Below are 7,023 nucleotides of genomic sequence, written 5' to 3' on the forward strand. Positions count from 1 at the left end.
TCTAAAAGTGATCTTTATTTTGTTGTAGTGGAATAGTTTGTACATAATTTACAAGCAAAGTATTAAGAAAAATAGTTCCTCAATTTATACTGATCGTCAAGAGAAACAGCATGCCAAGGCATTATAGCAAGCAGCATCTACCGAGTCCTTGAACTATTGCACCAGGAGAGCCAGCCACATTTTTTACATATGTCACTAAAAGTCAGTTATTGAACCAAGTTCTCTCTGCTAACGGGGCTTTGTACAGATAAAAAGTTGCAGCACCAGCTGCACTTTTTCTCCGAGCGCTCACCACATGTTAAAAGGGCGGTCTTAATGATTCTTGTTTAAATGCAGTTTGTCTTTATCCATTTCTGAAGTCCTTTAACAGAAGATGAAGCTTCAAGTGAATACAGCTACATACAGCTCTTAAATCGGCTCACCACATCTATAAAAACTGATTGAGGAAGTAAAACACAGGTGTTTATACTTGTACTTGCAAAAATATACCTACATACTTGTCCCCATACAGCATGCAAAAAATGGTTTCAACGCAGCGTTTCTCAAGGACGATGGCGTGATATTTATTCTTACTCAAGTTGATTAGTTTAATGATACTTAATCTCTTGTTATTCAAACAGGCAGGAGATGTTTATTCTCTAGTGTGTTCTGGAAAGATGGTAAACTCAGTAACCAGTCCATCCTTTAGCAATACCTTTCCGCACTTGATTTTGCTTCTTCAGCTCCTGACTTCCCCTTCACATTTCCTTCTTCATTAATCAGTACAGTGATCACATTGCTAGACTCAGCCCTGCCAGTTGCTTAGGCTTTGCCATCTTTAGTTGCATTACCTTAGCATTCAGACTAATAAAAAATGGTTCCCTTTATGTCCTTTTCAACCATTTTGTACCTATCCCTCTTCCACAGAGTGCTCTGCATTTTCCACCAGAACATATTGTTTAATAACTTCTAAATTTCTTATTCCCTATATGTTAATCAATTTGTTTGCATATGCTCCAGATAGAATGTTCCTTTATCTTTAAACACCAGTAGGTATGCACTCTAATACAATCTTTGCTGCTCTACTGCACAGTATGTTCAGGCAAATTTCTTAAGTACTGTACTAGTAACCTACCTTTCCATTTCCACCCCACCATGTTGTCTCCGCTGGAGTAGCTTGATATTTCACCTACTCTAATTTTACATCATCATGAAATTTGTTACCAAGGTCTCTATTTTACATGTACTTTATAACCACTGGCACAACAAACCTGATCAAGAATTCTTTGGACTGTTATTCCTAAGTACAAGAGAACTATCTTTGCAGAGACAACCAATCAAAACTTTTAGATAATGGAGCCAGGCAACAGGCTCTGGAGTTTTCAGTCGGGATTCCTGGATACTGTGTACACACCTCATAGCCTGCTACTCAGCTTCCTCAGTTGAGAGACAGATGAAGAGCTTATTAAAGATCTAGTCTTGGTTTCTTTCCCTCTCCTGCTGCTGAAGAGCTCATGAGCTTAAATCTGTAGCTGAAAGGAAGGCTAGGAAGAAGGAATGCCGGTCTTCTAAACCAGTTACACTTGGAGAGGCCAACTGGTTGATTATTAAAACCCCTCAGGACCTTAATGCTGTTCTACCATAAGGTCTAGAAAGTTTAACACTTGTTGGCTATTTCACTTATGCAGGCTGATGGGACCAGAGAATTCCAAACCGCAGTCTGCAATGAGCTGACTCTACTTTCCAACACCTGAATTTCAGCAGACAACAAACAAGTTACTTTCCTAATATTAGTTTTCTATATCAGTAGTTGCTGTAGGAGCCAAAGGAAGGTTATGTGATCACAAATCAGAGGGAAATTGGCTGCACAGTCAGGACTAAAAGGGAGGTGGGTGCATCTCTATTAAGATGTGGTCCACATTAAGAAAAAGTTAGAGAACCTCTAGAGTAGAGCATATTCAGAAGCAGTCCATGCAAGTGACATATTTAATATTTCTGAATAAGCAAAAGATTCCAGTGATTTGATGCTAAACTAAAATGAACTTTCCAGAAGTGTAACAGCAAATACTAGCTTAGAAGAGGGCTATTGAGCCTGTGACCTGCATAATTACAGCATTCATGAAATCTCTTAACATGATATCACAACTGTGACCCAGAAATCAACACCCTGACCATAAGGGAAAGTGGACAAAGCACAGATTGTTTACAAAGAGCTAACAGAGCCAAGTCATTATTTTTGGAACAATGGGAGCTGTTCTCCGTACAGTACTACAGCTGATCACCTAAAGATCAGGGTGCCATTTATAGAGATGCTATTGAAGGCAATGGCACTGGTTTTTTAATAGTCTCAACCACAGTTTTAGCCACCTAAGCAGGAGCTGAAAGGCGGCGGCTATTTGGAACAGTAGCCTCTGAATGCAGTCTGTGCTTCCAGTGCCAGATGCACAGCAGGCCAGCCCCACTGTGCTGCCCAGAAAGTAACAGCTGGCAGTAGAGAGCTTTTGGTTGTTCTGTCAACCACAAGTTTGTGGAGGGAAGTCTTTCCACCTTGCAAATGCAGACTAAGGATCTGCACTAGACCACATAGGGACTGTTAGACTCAAGTCGCTTCTGGTATTTGAGCAATCTTCCTCTTTATGAACTAAAAACAATTTGCAAGATGCCCAGTTGAAGGGCTGGACGCCAGCCATCTAAAATAACCACTTATTTGTGAAGCAGGGAGAGACACTTCAGTGCTGAGCGCTATACAATGGAAGCCACAGAAAATGCAAAAGAGAAGAGATTAAGAATAAACTCCCTGGCTGGGAAGTTATGGCAGGTTTAGATACAGGGTTTTTTTTTGAGAAGTAGGAAGGAAGAGAATGCCTAGCTCCTCCTTGCAAGGGAATCCACGCAGGCACTGGCGGCAGCAGAGTAAGACTATAAACATACAGAGAACTAGTTTTAAAGACTTGTAATTATACAATTTCCACCCTAGCCTACCCACAGAGAGTCTGGTTGATACCTGCTGCTCACGGAGGTGTATGCAGAGATAAGAAAAAGGTCATGCTGTCATCCATCTCACCCGGTAAAACTCAAGCTAGCCTAAGGATTGTCTTCTTAGGAAAGTTTTTACCAGATATAGCAGTATTATTTAAATTTACATCCTAAAGCTCACCCAGTTCAGCACTGTGGACTTCCAATTTAGAAGGGGAGGCAGAGTAGAGCCACAGACGCATTTGTTCATTGGGCAGGTACATGCACTGAGACTGCATATTGCACTTCTCTATTCCACGCTTCTCATCTGTCCCTCATAATGACAGAGCTGCCTAATTTCAGACCCCAGTTCTCCTCTGACACTGATGTTCAGGTCCAAGGGGCAGCTGACCTTGAGAAATCCTCTAGCCAATGACTGGTAGCAGCCCTTCCGAGGGGAGGGGAAGAGAAACACCCGTCGGTTCCAGCAGAACCTGTTTCCACTGCACCAAGTGTCAGGTTCTGATGGCTCCAAACCCACCCGCCCTTGCGTGTGAAAAGCCCGCGGCCCATCCCCCAGCCTTGTCTTCCTGAACCTGCAGGCAGCCGGACTCCTGGCCCCGGCCGGGCTGCCCAAGGAGGCGTTTCTGAGCCCGGGGCGGGAGGGGGTTCCCCCGACCACCCAGCAGGAGCAGAGCGGGTGCGCGGCCACCGCCCTTGCTCAGGGGAAGGGGGGACCGAGGGGCGAGCCCCGCTGCCTGCGCCTCCCCGCCAGGCTGGCAGCTCCGGACGACGGCGCCGCCCCCGCCCCGCTTCTGGCCAGGGGGCTCCAGCCCCGCGCTCGCTCGCCCGCCCGCCCGCACTCACCCCCACTCCGGCAGCCCGGGCCCGCCAGTTTGCGGCACTCGGACGGCGGCATCTCTCGCGCGCCCGGCCCCGGCGCCTGAAGCTGCCTGTGAGCCGCACCGACAGACTAGCTCGGGCTCGCGACGCGCGGCGGCGCTTGCGCCATGTGACCGCCCCTCCCCATCACGTGACGCGCGCGTGCCACCCGCCGGCCATGACACGAGAGGCAAAGCCGCTGGGGGCAGAGGGGGCGGGGCTTGTCCCTGTTGTGCGCCCTGGGGCGCTTCCCCACCACCCCATTCTCCCTGGGCTTTGGGAGGCAGCGGGGGAGGAGAGATTCCCCTACGGACAGCAGGGTGTGACAAGGCACAGGCACCCTCTGGGGGCTCCGCACCCACCCCAGAGCGGGGCCCCATGGTGCTCTGGGCTGCACAGACTCACAGGACTAGGAAGAATCTCAAGCATGAGCCCCACGTTACAGATGGGGGAACTGAGGCACAGAGAAAGACCACGTGATTTAGGAAGGGGTGACAGATCTGGGAACTGAACCCAAGTCTCCAAATCCCAGTCCAGGGCCTTAGCCTCAAAACCATCCGCCTCCCCCAGGAGAAGAGGAAGCAGGGGGTGTTCCCTCTCTCTTCAGGTTATGACCTGCCCTCTGCTGCAGGGAGAGAAGGAGCCTGAGCTCCTGCGGCTCTATTGTGATGAGTCAACTTAGAATAATAGAATATCAGAGTTGGAAGGGACCTCAGGAGATCATCTAGTCCAACCCCCTGCTTAAAGCAGGTACAATCCCCAATTTTTTTTGCCCCAGATCCCTAAATGGCCCCCTCAAGGATTGAACTCACAACCCTGGCTTTAGCAGGCCGATGCTCAAACCACTGAGTTATTCCTCCCCCTTGTTTGAAGGAGAGGAGACAAGAAAACCATTTTAACTTGTACATCTGTTAGCTGGGCTTGCAGAAGGCCAGCACAGAGTGAGTCAGGGAAATAATGCAACCAGCATTTCTTTGAACTAAAAACTGCTGTTGATAAGTTTCAAAGTTTCTTGACAAGGTCCAGAGCTGTCAGAACAACAGAGTAGAACTTTTTTTTTTTTTAAGGGATATGCCCACCCGTGGATCATAAGAGCTTTGTTTTAATGGGGTAAAATTGCCAACCCTTTGGAACACAACTTTTCCGGGGAGCAATTGGCTATTTATTCAGCATGGAAAATTAATCTCCTTCCACCATTCATGCTGGGAAACAGACATGTGCCATCCCATAATTCATTCCTAAAATGATTTGGGGAGCTGAGCTCAGGAGAGAACTTTGTTTTTTACAGACCAGCCAAAGAAAAATAAGAGCAGCCTACAGTAACCAGACCAATGTTCCCTCTAATTTTTGACAGGCCATGTGCACAAAAAATTTCTTCTGTGCAAATTTTTGACAGGCCGTGTGCGCAAAAAAATTCTTCTGAGCAAATTTTTGTGCTTCTGTGCAAATTTTTGTGCGCACGGTGTTTTGCCATGTGCATAGGCTGTAGGATCTGAGTGTGCATGCAGATGCACACAGCTTAGAGGGAACAGTGAACCAGACAATTTAAAGGACCTGAGTGGTGAAGAAAGGAAAGTAATACTAGAAGGGATGGGTAGAAAGGAAGAGGCAGCTGTGGTCTTGGTGCCCTAGCAAAAAAATTATGCTAGTAAGGAAGAAAAACCAGTAGTTCCCCCTCCCCATCCTCTCAAGAACTTTCCTTGTCCCCAATGACATCTTTCCCCATTACTGAACTTTCTAGATATGTATCCCAAGGCTTATTTATCTATAATTTATCCTCCCTTCATTGATTCATTCTGCTGAATCCTTTCTAATTTCACTCCAACTCCTCCTTGCCTTCAAAGTTCTTCATTGTGTTGTCCCTATTTTCGCATCTCCTCTCCTATTCCTTTCCATACACACTTCATTCTGCTGTCTACTTTTCACTTCTCTCACAAATCCCTTATACCTAGAACAAGTCTCATACAGTGCATCTAGCAACCTTACTTGGTTTAGATTTTGCTTCTTTTCACCAACTGTCCTCCCATCAGATACTCCCAGTGCCAGTTCCCTACCTTTCCGTGATGTTACTCCATTTTTATTTGTTAAATTAATTCAGATTATAAAGTTTCCACCTCCTTAGTAGATCTGTCCTGTTTCCAGAGGTTCCAGATCAAAATGAAGGTTTTCTAATGACTTTATGGAATAGGCATGGCTCCTATCATCATAATTTGCAAGGCAGCAACTGTTTAAGATACATTGTCAGTGTACTCTTCTCTTCCTGTCAACCGCAGCATTACGTTAGATGGAGCTCTTCAAAGGTACCCAGAGTGTTTACTAAAAGCTGCACAGTGAGAGGGTCCACAAATATAGATTACCTTAAACCAGGTGTACACCAATCAATGAAAGACAAAACAGAGGCACAGATACAACTAAGTAAGTGAATTTCCAGAATAACTGTGGACAGTGATTGGTAGTGAAGTGCATGCCATTTACATTCATACTGATTTAGAGAGGTACCACAAGGATTTTTTTTTACTAGATTTCCCCCATAATTGTTGTCAATAAATAGTGTTAATTCCTCCCAAATTAGCCTGGCTCAAATGAGAGCTGCCACACTGCAAAATAACACTCAAATTGCACAGAATGAGTGATTGTATTAGCAGCTGAAGAGTTGTGCTAACTCAAGCTTTAACTCAAGTTAAAAACACCTCACACTTGAGATAATGGTTTTTATGTGTTGACAGGACTGGCTTTAGGGGCAACACTTGAGTTATAAATCGAGTTAACAATGCAGTGTAAACAAGTCAAGAGAAAATAGGCAGGGAGGAAGAAGCTGTCTGTGGCCCATTGGGTTGCTGGGAGGTGGAGCTTTCAGGGGTACCTCCTGAGCATAAAAAGAAATTGCGTAAACTGAGGCAAGAGAAAAAAAACAATATTCTTTATTCCCTTTTAGTTTGGGAAGCTCAGATGAGGAAGTAAAGAGAAACTGGAGGATTAACTACCTTGTTTATTCACAAGGAAGATACTTGTTCTTAGAGACTTTAGATTAAAGACTGCATACTTGTCTCCCCTGTCCTTGGCTGGAGGAAGTTGGAAATGGAACATTTTCTTTTGGAGACTTGGCTTAAAGGAGCAATGACCCCCAATTCACACAGATCCTGTTAGAGGAGCTAGAGCATAGCTGACGAAGTAAAGCATTGATTGAAGACAAGCACTGGGCCTCTT

General features: G+C 45.4%; 1 protein-coding gene across 2 annotated transcripts in view; it reads right to left on the reverse strand.

The window, feature by feature from the left end:
• The window catches only part of GALNT11 (polypeptide N-acetylgalactosaminyltransferase 11), an 87,045-nt gene extending 83,118 nt beyond the window's left edge, over positions 1-3,927 (reverse strand). Inside the window, exon 1 of one of the 2 annotated variants that reach the window (XM_077808394.1) lies at positions 3,802-3,927. The gene's annotated coding sequence lies outside the window, so the exon portion shown is untranslated. Of the gene's footprint in view, positions 1-3,136; positions 3,363-3,801 lie in introns of those variants that run through there. The other variant, XM_077808395.1, reaches the window with a different exon arrangement.
• Positions 3,928-7,023: the final 3,096 nt, after the last annotated feature.

Source organism: Eretmochelys imbricata, chromosome 2 (assembly GCF_965152235.1).
Source record: "Eretmochelys imbricata isolate rEreImb1 chromosome 2, rEreImb1.hap1, whole genome shotgun sequence".
Taxonomy (NCBI): Eukaryota; Metazoa; Chordata; order Testudines; family Cheloniidae; genus Eretmochelys; species Eretmochelys imbricata.